The sequence below is a fragment of the Vulpes lagopus genome, chromosome 5, assembly GCF_018345385.1.
Source record: "Vulpes lagopus strain Blue_001 chromosome 5, ASM1834538v1, whole genome shotgun sequence".
In the NCBI taxonomy this organism is placed as follows: domain Eukaryota; kingdom Metazoa; phylum Chordata; class Mammalia; order Carnivora; family Canidae; genus Vulpes; species Vulpes lagopus.
In genome coordinates this window covers 2,821,688-2,833,366 of record NC_054828.1, presented here as the reverse complement: position 1 = coordinate 2,833,366, position 11,679 = coordinate 2,821,688, and positions in this window count along the sequence as shown.

The window sequence follows — 11,679 nt, the reverse complement described above, 5'->3', positions numbered from 1 at the left end:
TGAGTGAAAGAAGCCGGGCACAAAAGGTCCCATGGTGGGTGATTCGAATTCAACCAGGTGTCCAGAATAGGTGAGTCTGGAGAGACGGCGAGTCGATTAGTGTTTGCTCAGGACACGGATGGGGTGGGAGAGAGGTCAGAGTGACTGCCAGCAGGCACCCCACCCCCTCTGGCCTGTTGGTCACGATGTAAATATCCTAAAGGTGGTTGTGGCGATGGTTGCCCAACTCCAAACATGCCCCCGGACCTGGGATTGTTCACTGTGCCGAGTGAAGGTATGCTGCGTGAATTACGTCTCCACAAGGCCGTTCTATAAAAAGAAATGATATGGTTTCCAGATTATGAAGATTTTTGTCCCTTCCTTCCTGATCTAATGTTTATATTACAGAGTTTTCCTTCCTTCTTCTTTTTTTTTTTAAATTCTCCTTGCTTTTTAGGACTTCTAGAACAAGATAAAACAGAAGCAGCGGGAAACCGCATCTGTGTCTGCTTGCCAACTCTAATGAAATAGCTTCTGAGGTCGGCTCCCCATTCCTGAAGCTCTTGATTACCTTAAAAGAAGTTGCAACCTGCTATTCTTTGCTAAGCACTTTTGTTCTGCGTGGGTACTGAATTTTATCAAATGCCATTTTCGTACTTACTTAGGTGATTACACATGCTCTTTCTTATTCTATTACTTTTGTGCATCACGATAATAGGTTTCCTTATGTTGAAGTGTTTTAGAATTCCTGTCAAAAACCTGATGCAGTAATAATGTATTTATTATACAGCGCCACGTAGCAATTGTTGTCGCCTGGTTTTTTTTTTTTTTTTTGGTATTTCTGTCTACATTTTTATGTAAGAATGCTCCTTCTATACTATCTTGTCCAGCTAGGGTGTCTGAGTTGGATTGATTTTCTTTCTTTCTTTCTTTCTTTCTTTCTTTCTTTCTTTCTTTCTTTTTCTCAAATAAAGGAAATTACCGATAATATGATGAACTTCTTATCGTACATAATAGTGAGCGTTGGCAAAAGCATAGTCATTTAAAACCTTGTGGTGTGGACACAGGAAAGCTGTAGCATCCCCCGGACTCCTTTGTGCTGCTGTGTTGTGATCAGCCCCTCATGCCCTGATGGCAGCTGGCCCGTTCTAAACACCAACCACCCTCCCAACGATGTTTGGTTTTCCAGAATGTCATAGAAAGGGGATGATATCTGCAGCCTGCTGAGTCAGGCATCGCTTACTTAGCAGAACGTATGTGAGCGTCACCCATTTGCTGGTGGCAATCAAGAAATTAAAAAAAATTTTTTTTTTTTTTGTTTCTGAGTAGTATTGCATGGTGCAGATAGTCGCTGACTTCAGGGAAGTGGCTTCCCGAGTTTGCTGTAGGTTCCCGGGAGTCCTGCTCGGGGCTCGAGATTCAAGATGCCGCCTTGTCTGTTTCTTGATCTGTTCACACGTGGAAGGATGTGGGGCTTTTCCATTTTGGAAACCATTTCTCACGTCCACGTTTCTGGGTGACTGTGCCTGGGAGTTTCTCGTTGCACCCAGGGATGAGATTGCAGGGTCTTTCGGGAACTCTTTATTGGATTTCGTAAGAAACTGCCTTTTTGTATAAGAAACCACCTCTTTTGTACAGCAGGTTGTACCACTTTGCACTCCCACTGGTGACAACTGACACAACCAGGTGCTTGGTCCGCTGCCCGCTGCCACGTGGTGGGGGTGGGGGCTCCCGAGGACGCCGCTGCTAACTGTGTCCCTGGCACTCACGGCCACGTGGATGTCGCCTGCGGTGCGATGTCCCCTTCGCGCACGGGGCTGTGGTTGTCCTCCGGCCGTGCTGTCGTGGTGCTTCCTGAAGCCCGGCAGACACGAGTCTTCTGTGGGACGTGACCGGCTCTGCGGTGGTGGCTTTGCCGCTTCATTCTCTAACCGTGTCTTGCCCAGAGCACGGGTTTCTCATTTCTGCGAAGTCTCTGATTTATGTATTTTTTCTGTTATGGATCATGCTCTTGGGGTTGTATCTAAAATTATTTTGCCTGACCCAAGGGCACAAAGATTTTCTCCTCTGCTTTCCTCGAGAGGCTTTATACCTCATGTTTTATATTTAACTCGATCATCCATTTTTTAGTTAAATTTAGTAAAAGGTACAAAGTGAAGTGCAGGGCTGCCCCCCACCTGTCCATCTGTCTCCCCTCTGGCCTGTGTGTCCACCTGTCTCCTGTCTGGCCTATCTGTCCACCTGTCTCCCCTCTGGCCTGTCTGTCTGTCTGCCTGTCTCCCCTCTGGCCTGTCTGTCTGTCTATCTCCTATCTGACCTGTCTGTCTGCCTGTCTCCCCTCTGGCCTGTCTGTCTATCTGTCTCTAACATAGGGATGTATAGCAGTTGGAAAGGTTCTCCTCTACCCCGTGAGTGGCCCGTACACCCTGCTGGACGTCAGTCTGCCATCTCCACGTGGTGCACTGGGGGCCCCGTCCTGTCCTGCTCCATGTCCCTGTGTTCTCTTGCCAACTCCAGGCTCTGCTACAGGGTCACAGGAAGTCTTGAGATGCGTGAAAATCTCTCGAAAATTCTATAGAAGTTCATGGTTTTTATTATTTTTGGTTTCTTCTTTCTTTCTGTGATGTACCTTTTTAATCCCTATTCAAGCTTTTTGCCTCAAATTATACTCCCTCTGTCCTGCTACCTCTCCTTATTTACTTGTTTAGCATTTTACTTGTAAACATTTTTCCATTCCTTTATTTTCAACTTTTCTGTGTAATTTGCCCTTAGATATGTTTCTTGTGATCAGGAATTAACTGCCTTTAAAAATACAGTGTAATATTTTGGGACTTTTACTCTACAATTTTACTCCTTCTGCATTTATTGTGATCACTTATATGTTTAGATTTATGTCCAGATTACTCCATTGTTTTTGTTTTCATTTTTTTTGCCTTCTATTGATGAACCATACCTCCTAAATTTCTTTTTTTTCTTTGTTGGTCTAGAGGTTATATATTGCAATGATATGATTTTATTGGCTTTCCTGTACAATTTTAAACATAAATATTAAGTGTGCATTTTCCCGGTGGAACTCACGTCCTTGCATCTAGGGTCTCCCTTCCCATTGGTCATCCTTGAACTCCCAAAAACTGTGCAAATGTGCTGACCAGGAGATTAGTTCCCATTATTCATTTGAAGGGGAAAAACCTATTACTCATTGCACATCCACCCCAAACTCTCAACCAATTTCCTACAGTGTATCTGAAATGTGGGAAAGCACCTAAGTAAAATGGAAAACCCTGCACCCTGGGACAGGAAATGCTCAAGCATCACTTCCAGACCGCCAACACTTGTTCTGGTTGTTGACAAGCCGCCGCTCTGCAGGCAGTAATATATCTAGTTTATATGCCATTCTGCAAACATTATGTTTGCCACATAGCATGGCAAATAACACACGGAAATAAATACACTTGTTGGAAAAATGCAGACAAAAAGGTTTTAATAAAACTCAAGGCAAATTCTCTGCAGCTCAAAGTTGGCGGTGAATTAGACGTGCAGGGGGCAGTTATGGGTGGGCTGGTTGTGGAAGGGGAGGGCAGAGAGGAGGGCTAGGTGAGAAGGGCCACCCAGGGCAGTTGTTCTTGCCTGAGGGCCGCTGCGGAGACCCCCGAGGAGGGGGCTTGACAGTGCACCAGAGGAGGTGGTTACCACTGTTGGATGAAACAATTGCAAAATATGATCTCGCTCCTAGCGTTGATGGTTACTTGCATAAATTTGTGTATAAGGGGCTTCGGGGGACAGCAGGCTGCTTTTTTCCCCCTCATCCATTTGGAGTTTCCCATCACTTTGCACTGAGATTTGAGGTTAGAACTTATTTATTCATTTTTAAAGATTTTATTTATTTGAGAGAGAGTGAGCAGGAGCAGATTGGGGGCAGCAGAGGGAGAGAGAGAGAGAGATGCAGACTTCCTGCTTAGCAGGGAGCCCAATGCAGGGCTTGATTCCAGGCCCCTGGGATCGTGACCTGAGTTGAGGGCAGATGCCTAGCTGACGGAGCCCCCTGGGCGCCCCTGAGGTTTGTATCACCACCACTTTGACACAGCCCTCAGCGAGGGGTGCCTCTCCCGGGACCCAGCCTCCTGGATGTATCTCCCTGCCCTTGGCAGGTGGGCTTTCAAAACCTTCGTACGTGTGATTCCAACCTTCTGTCCTTTATGTTCAGATCATAACTGGAAACCTCCTGCAGATTGTTTTGTTGAAAATGCTGACTTGAGCTTCAGGGACATAAATATAAAGTTTTCCATATAAATAATAGCTGAAAATATTGCCTTGAGAGCTCTCCAAGTTCCATGAAGTTGGTGTACTAGACCCAAGTGGTGCTCCCCTGGGAGAGCGCTGTGGGGAAGGCTGGCTGTGGGGCGGGTGATGAGGACTCGGAGGGACCCCCGCATTTCTGCCTGCCCATGGGCCGCTCTGCTGTCACCCCTTCTGCTACTGTTACCTGTGATGTAATTTTGCCTCTAAAACCGTCCAACCTGCTGTCACTGTGTCACGAGTCAAAATTTAGGTAAAGTCATCAATCTGTGTGTCATCAGAGTCTAAAGCTGGCTTTCCCCCAGCCAGGCTGTGAGCTCTGTCTGGGGGGTGGGGTGCTTCTCCCCTTGCAGGGCTCTCTCGAGGGTCTGGTCGGGAGAGTCTTTGGTAGTGAGTCCTTTTAGTCCCTGCGAGATTTTATTTCTTCCCTGAAGAACGGTTTATCTTGGTCCATGATGTAGATTGGTGATTATTTTTGCCTTTTAAAGACACTCATCCATTTTCTTCTGGCCTCTGTTGTGGTTGATGAACCCATCAGTCTACTTTGCGATCCTCTACAAGTACCTCTCCTGTTTCTCTGCTGGCTTTGAAGACCCTCTTTCTAACTCACTGTAGTTTTACTGCTATGTCTCCTCATGTGGACTTCTCTTGGTTTATCCTGCTTTGCACTCACACTGTGGTTTTGAATGGAGGACTCCGGTTTTTCTCCAAATCTGGAAAAAAATGAAGCTATTTGTTTTTCAGAAAGTGTATCTCTTCTTTTCTTCTGAAATGGTCATCAGGTAAGTAGGATATCACCTGCTTGTGTGTGAGTGTGTGGAGGCAGGTACATAAACACACCTCCACTCACCTAAGATGCCACTGATGGAAGGAGGAGCTGCTCTTCTTCATGAGCAGAAGACACACACCAAGGGTGACAAGTCTGGTTGGAGACCCCCACCTACAGCTGGGACCCTGAAGGGTTATAAAAGCAGGTAACAAATGAACCCACTGGGTAGAAAACATTTCCTTGAGATTTTAAACTCCAAGTCCATACACACTCAGGTCTACAGTTTGAATCCAAGTCTTAACCACAAACTTAACTCCAAGTGGTCGTATGTTGGTAGTACCTTCAGGAGCCGGCAGGTAGATGCTGGTTCTCTCTGGGAGGCGTCCCCAGTCTAGACTGAGCGTGGCAGTAGGTGACCTTGGGCTGTAACATGTATTCTGATTTCAGGCGTGTTGAAGTGTGAAAGAGTGTGTATGGAACCGATGAAATGCAGTGTGCATGTGTGCATCCATGTCCGCAAATCCACATAAATTGTCTGTCTGCACCATGTTCCAGCTGAGTTCCTTAATATCTCTCCAATTCACTAATTCTCCCTTTAGCTCTGCTCTGCCTAATATGTGTTCCTTTTATCACATATTTTATTTCAAGAACTTTAAAATAATTATCCTACTTTTCTAATTTTTAAAAAATAAACATCTATGATTATTGCTGATATGCCTGTTTTATTTTTCTACAGTGTCTTGTGCTTTTAGAAGTACCTTCTCCCTTATTCACCCCTGTGGTTTCTTCAAGCATCCTGAACATAATGATCTTAACCTTATAGACAGGTGGTCCCAGGCAATCAGTGTCCACAGGAGTCAGTTTATCTTCTGGTTATTGGTTTTGTTTCCTCTCTTTTTGAGCTTAGAACATCCCTGTGCTGTGGATGAGGGTTTTGGCTTCTCTTCTCCACCCTGTTTTTCTCCTTCTGTGTTTTCTCTCCTTCTGGAACAGCTTTCAGCTGTGCCCAGTGATCCCTAGGGCTGCCCATCCCATGCGGGTCCCCTGTGGCTCTCTGTCCCCCAGGGCACACCTTCCTCCTCACCAGGCTCCTCATCACACACACAGATTCTCCTCTCTCTGTTTCTCTTTTCTTTTATTCATGCAACAAATATTTTTGAACACCTACTATGTACCAAACCCCATCCTATCTTCCTTCTTTTATTTATTTTTAAAAGATTGTATTTATTTATTTATTTATTTATTTATTTATTTATTTATTTATTATTCATGAGAGACATAGTGAGAGAGGCAGAGACACAGGCAGAGGGAGAAGCAGGCTTCCTGCGGGGAGCCCGGTGTGGGACTCGATCCCAGGACCCCGGGATCATGCCCTGAGCCAAAAGAAGATGTACAACCACTGAGCCACCCAGGTGCCCACTATCTTCCTTCTTTTAATAATCAATTTTAAGGAAATTAATCCTATTATGTTATGTATTGTTTACATTAAATAGTTGTATGACTTCTGTTCCCATTTATAAGAAAGTGAGTGGAGTAGTGCACCTTCCCATGGAGAATGCTTCTTGCTCTTCTGGCCCTTGATGGAGTGCTGTATTTTCCACAAGTCGCTGTCCTTCTGTAATAATTCAGCCCCATTCTTATACAGTGCTTCACAACCTAAAAATGCCTTCTTATGAATCACCTCAGTTATCACTTCAACCAGCCACCATGTGAAGTGGACATGGCAGGTAGTAGTCCTGTCTTATGGAGGGTAACCTGAGGCTGAGCAAAGTCAGGATGTCCCAGGGCCACCCAGCCAGTGGGAAGCAGAGCAGACCACATCTCAACTCTCTTATGATTCAAACCCTTGCATCAGGCTCTTCAGATGAGACTTAGAGTATTGCCTGGACACTAGTCACAGCTGCTTTCCTGGTGTCTTTCGTTGGACCTGGCACCCACTTGGCATGTGATGCATTTACCTAAGTGGAATGTTTGATGAAGACATCTGAGAGAGAGCTGGCTTTGGGCATCTCAGATGCAGGCTCTGGCTGGATCCGTCCTGCAGGACCCTGTACCTCTGCTGACCCCGAGGGGCATTGGCTCCAAAGAAGACCTGCAGGAGGAGGACAGGTGCCTACAGACATGTGGGAGGAAGAATGGGCCATGGCCAGGCCCTCATTTGCCACTGAGGGAAGATTTATGTCCCAACCAGAGTAATGGGGCTTCAAGGACCTCTTACATGCTCCATTCAAAAAATCAGTAGGCATCGATTCACATTACCATGTTGACCGAAGGCAGAGGCAGTATTTATTTGGAGCTGTGCTCCTGATGTAATAACACTTAGATTACAGTATTTTCTGTAATTACTTAAAAATGACAATGCATATTGAGTTAGTGATAAATCAGAGGCAATTTAAATAATGTCATCAAGGATCGAGGAGCATAAATTCTTTGGGTTTCATCCTAGCCCAGGAAACATTGCTCCGAAGGGCACACAGTGTCTTGACACCCAGAGCTGTCCACCCGGGGCTCGGCCCTCAGGCTGCGGTGTCCTGTCATCTTGAGCTGGCTGCTCTGGGTGCAGTGGACAAGTGCTGGCCAGAGCCTGAGCACAGAGCAGGCCGAGGGCACACAGGAAGCCAGGCTGGCACTGCGGGATGTCCCTGACCCTGGGTGGCAGCCGGTGAGGGGGGAGGGAGTTGAGGGGGGAGGTGACCTGTGGCTCACGGATGCCCAGGATCCCAATGTCCAGACTCCTTTCACACTTCTCTCTATTCTCTCCTGCTCAGGCTGCAGGTTCTCCTGGTATAATGTGCACAGGGTTCAAGAAGTGTGGAGCCTACTCGATCAGAATTCAGCTTCTCCAAAAGCTCAGCAGGGGCGCCATGTGCATTCTGGATTCTCTTTTGGGCTGAGAGCTCACTTGCCGGGTCTGATTCCAGTGGGCGGCGGGGAAAGGGCAGGAGTGTTCGTGGAGGCCCAGATGGGAGACAGGAACTTCTCCGCAGTCTGCCTCCTTTATGGCATTAATTAAAACCATTCACAAAAAAAAAAAACACCCCAAAACAAACAAACAAACAAACAAAAAAACAAACACAAAAACAAAACCATTCGCTTGTTGGAACAGAAACAAAGTCAGGTTGGTGAAAATAGGAAGTAGGTGCTGGTTATGGGGATTCTTGAGCGTCTCATGTGACACGAGACTGGAGTGTGGACTTTGGGAATCAGCCTGGATCAGATCAGAGGAAATGTCTGGAGTCTCTCCACTTTCTTCCTGCCTTTCTTGTGCAATTGGCTTTCACCCTTCTGTCTAGAATGTGCAGCCCTACAGGTCCCAATCCTGATGGCACAAGTGCAGTGGGAGACATGAATTATTCTTGGGCCCAATCCCGTATTTCCTGGGAATTTCCACCGCTGTTCAGTCAAGACAGTGTTGCATTTACAAAATGACCACCTTTGTCCCATAGCTGTGGACCAGTTGTCATCTAAGTGTGTCCTTTCAAGAGTCTGTAACGTGGCTTCCTTATGGGTGTGACCCGTGAGGGCCAGAGAAATAATTGCCATTCTCAAAGTGAGACAAGTAATGCCCCAGTGGGACTTGAACATACAGCTTCCGGTTCCAAGGAATATGAACTGCCTGCACGGCTCTCCACCTCCTGCCACGCTGCTCTGTGTTCTAACTGGAGGATGTGGCACGTGCAAAGGGCCAGGGGTGGGGAGGCTGGCACAGTAGGCCAGGTGGGCATCTCCAAGGTGTCTCTATGGAGTGCTTCACCTCCAGGTTGGTTAGGCAGAGATGGCCTGTGTCCTGCTGGTGGCCCACAAGAGTGCAGAAGGTGAGACCGTTAGCAGAGATGCTCAGCACAGGGAAAGGGATGGGACGGGGGAACGCCAGTGTCCTCTCTGCCCAAAGAAGACAATACAGTGGGAAATGAAGATTTGCATCTGGCGCAAGAAGATCACAAAATTCAATAACGAACAAATAGGAATTTATTTAATTTGCTTACCAAAGAGCCTCGATTGGCTTCCTCCATCCATCCTACGGGTTGCTTGCCACATAAATGCTCCTGGACTCTGCTTTCTTACCCCGAATAATTTGAGACCAAGTCTGCAAGAAGCTAAGTCAGGAGCATGTACATTCTCACGATCATCCAGGTTAGTGTCTCCTTCTCCCACCATGACACCGAATGTCTGGGAAACGCGTGGAGGTGTTGCTCAGCCCCCCTTCCCTCGTGGCATCTGGCTTCCCTTCAGCACGGCAGAGCCGCATGACTAAAAAGGAGCAAATAGCACAAGGTTTAATGGCCCTCAAAATTCAAGGTCAATTTTCCCTTTTCTAAATAACCTGGGATTTTTTTTTTTTTGCCTCCAGCATTCACATTTTCTAAGCTCCTCAAAATTCGTCAAGTATGAAAATGACTCTGATTTTGAATCAAGCTCGTTGGTCTTGAAAAGGAGAGACCCTTGTGCCACGCCAAGAACCGATGTGGTCTCGGACGAGGCGTGAGGGCATCTTGCTCAAGGAGACACCTGGCGCCACGATCCCGTCTCCCTTTCCTGCCTCACCCTGGGGTGCGCTCAGAGTCAGAAAGACCAGGTTCCGGGGCAGCTCTGCCTCATCCTGTGTGTTCTTTGCTGGACAACTTCACATTCTGGCTCTTGGTTTTCTCATGACACGATAAAAAAAGGAATGACTTCAGGTCCACACCAGAGGCCGGTTGGGACAAAATGAAACGTATGCAAGACAGTGGCTCACTTTTGGAAACCCTCTATAAATGTCCTCTCGTTATTAATGATGCTAATAATTATCACCACCATTCATTGTCCTCCCAGCTGTTTATTTGGAACCTACTGTGTGCAAGCTCCCTGCTCTAGAAGCTGGAGGAAAGAATGGGGTTGGGGCTGTCTCCTTGCAAAATGTATGGTGTTTTCCTGCATGCAGTCTTGTTCTTCCAGAAACAAAATCACTATTCAGTACCTGGGACATTACAATAATACATTTTAATGAAAACTTAATTAATTTGAAATGATTGCTTTGTTGTAAGTAGAAGGAGAGAAAAATCATTAGAAATTGGCAAATGGGAGAAAAATGCTTTTATATTAGCACTGAGGAGAGACACAGAGAGGCAATGAATATTTCTAAAATAAGAAAACATAAAACTTTGTAAAGTTATTTCCTTCATTTGGAGGGCTGTTTCAGCTGGTTCCCCAATAAAAATAAAGGAGTCAAGTTCTGTAGCTTGTGCAGATGAACGGGAAATAAATGTAGAGATTTATTTCCTCTTTTTAAACTCTTTTCCAGTAGGGTTTAGAAATGTGGGTTCATGCAGGGCTTCAAGTGTTTATATACTTGGTTTGGTTCTTGTAGTTCTTATGGAAAAACACAGATCTCAGGACCAGGCACTCAGCAAAGTTGCTTCTGTGTCTCAGGCACACCACTAACTGGGTCATTGTTTGGACATCATTGGGGCCCCTTGGTTGACTTCTGGGCCCAGGGTGAGCCGACAAGAGGAACACTTTGATGAGTCAACAAGGCAGACGGTGGAGTCAGAGGTGCTGAGCCCCAGTCCTGGCTCTGGGGGTTCCAATTCCTTCCTCCTGAGCAGGTCCTAGGCTGATGGGAGCCTCGGCTCTCCGGTGTCCTGAACAGGAGAGTCCACACCCAGCACCCACACCTAGTCCCCTCCACTGTGTGGCATTTGCCGTGTTTGAAGGGTGAGTGAATGACTTTGAAGGTCATGTGATCTGGCCATCAAAATCCCCACCTGCCAGTTCATCTGTATTCTCTGAACCAATCCTGCTCATCTCATTTCTGTTGGGTCCAGAGATGTCCTGGTAAATGTTTAATAAGCTACTCTAGTAAGAGGGAAAAAGAAAAAAAAAAGAAAGAAAGGCTGAATTTATGGTGTTTGCCAATTTCCGTGGTGTAAATACTCCCACCATGGCCTACTTCCCCACATGATGCCGGGAATGCTGAGGCACGAGGAGCCGCTCCGGCCCACCCCTGGTGGGGTGTCTCCCATGGAGGGGAACTCACTCCCCGCTGGCTAAGTGTGTGGTTGGACCTCGGATCAGGGAACAGTAGCTACTAATCCCTGCAGGCTCATGGGGAGCCAGGCTCTGTGCTCGCTGCTTTGCCTACAGGGTCTCCTGCAACCATCAGCACGGTCCTAGGATTCAGTTTCTCCGTGCAGATGGTCGTGGGACCTGCCCGAGGTCGTGCGGCCGGGAGGAGCCACAGTGTCACTGAACTCTGGCGTCAGGCACCCGGCAATATGCCACCTCTCATCTCAGCCTTGGTGCTTTTTGTTCCCGAGAATTTTTCCAGCCTGCAGAAAAGCGCCTTGAAAACGTTAGGCAGATCCTTTTCCATTTGGTTCTTTATTTTGAATTCATTTATCAGGTTTCCTGATGATTGTTGTACAGCTAGTCCATTAGCAAACGTATTTGTAAACACACTCTTGACGGTGTTTTTCTTTGCGCTTAGAGCTGCGGATTTATGCTATTTATGTTTTCTTCCTGTTTTGTTTTTGGGTTGGTCCCATTAACAGGCTAGAGTGCAGACATATGGGTCTTACATAAAAAAGTGACTTTCTAACAGCTTTTCTGTGATTAGGGAAAGAAACAGCCCTAAGTAAAGGGAGCTATTTGGAGCA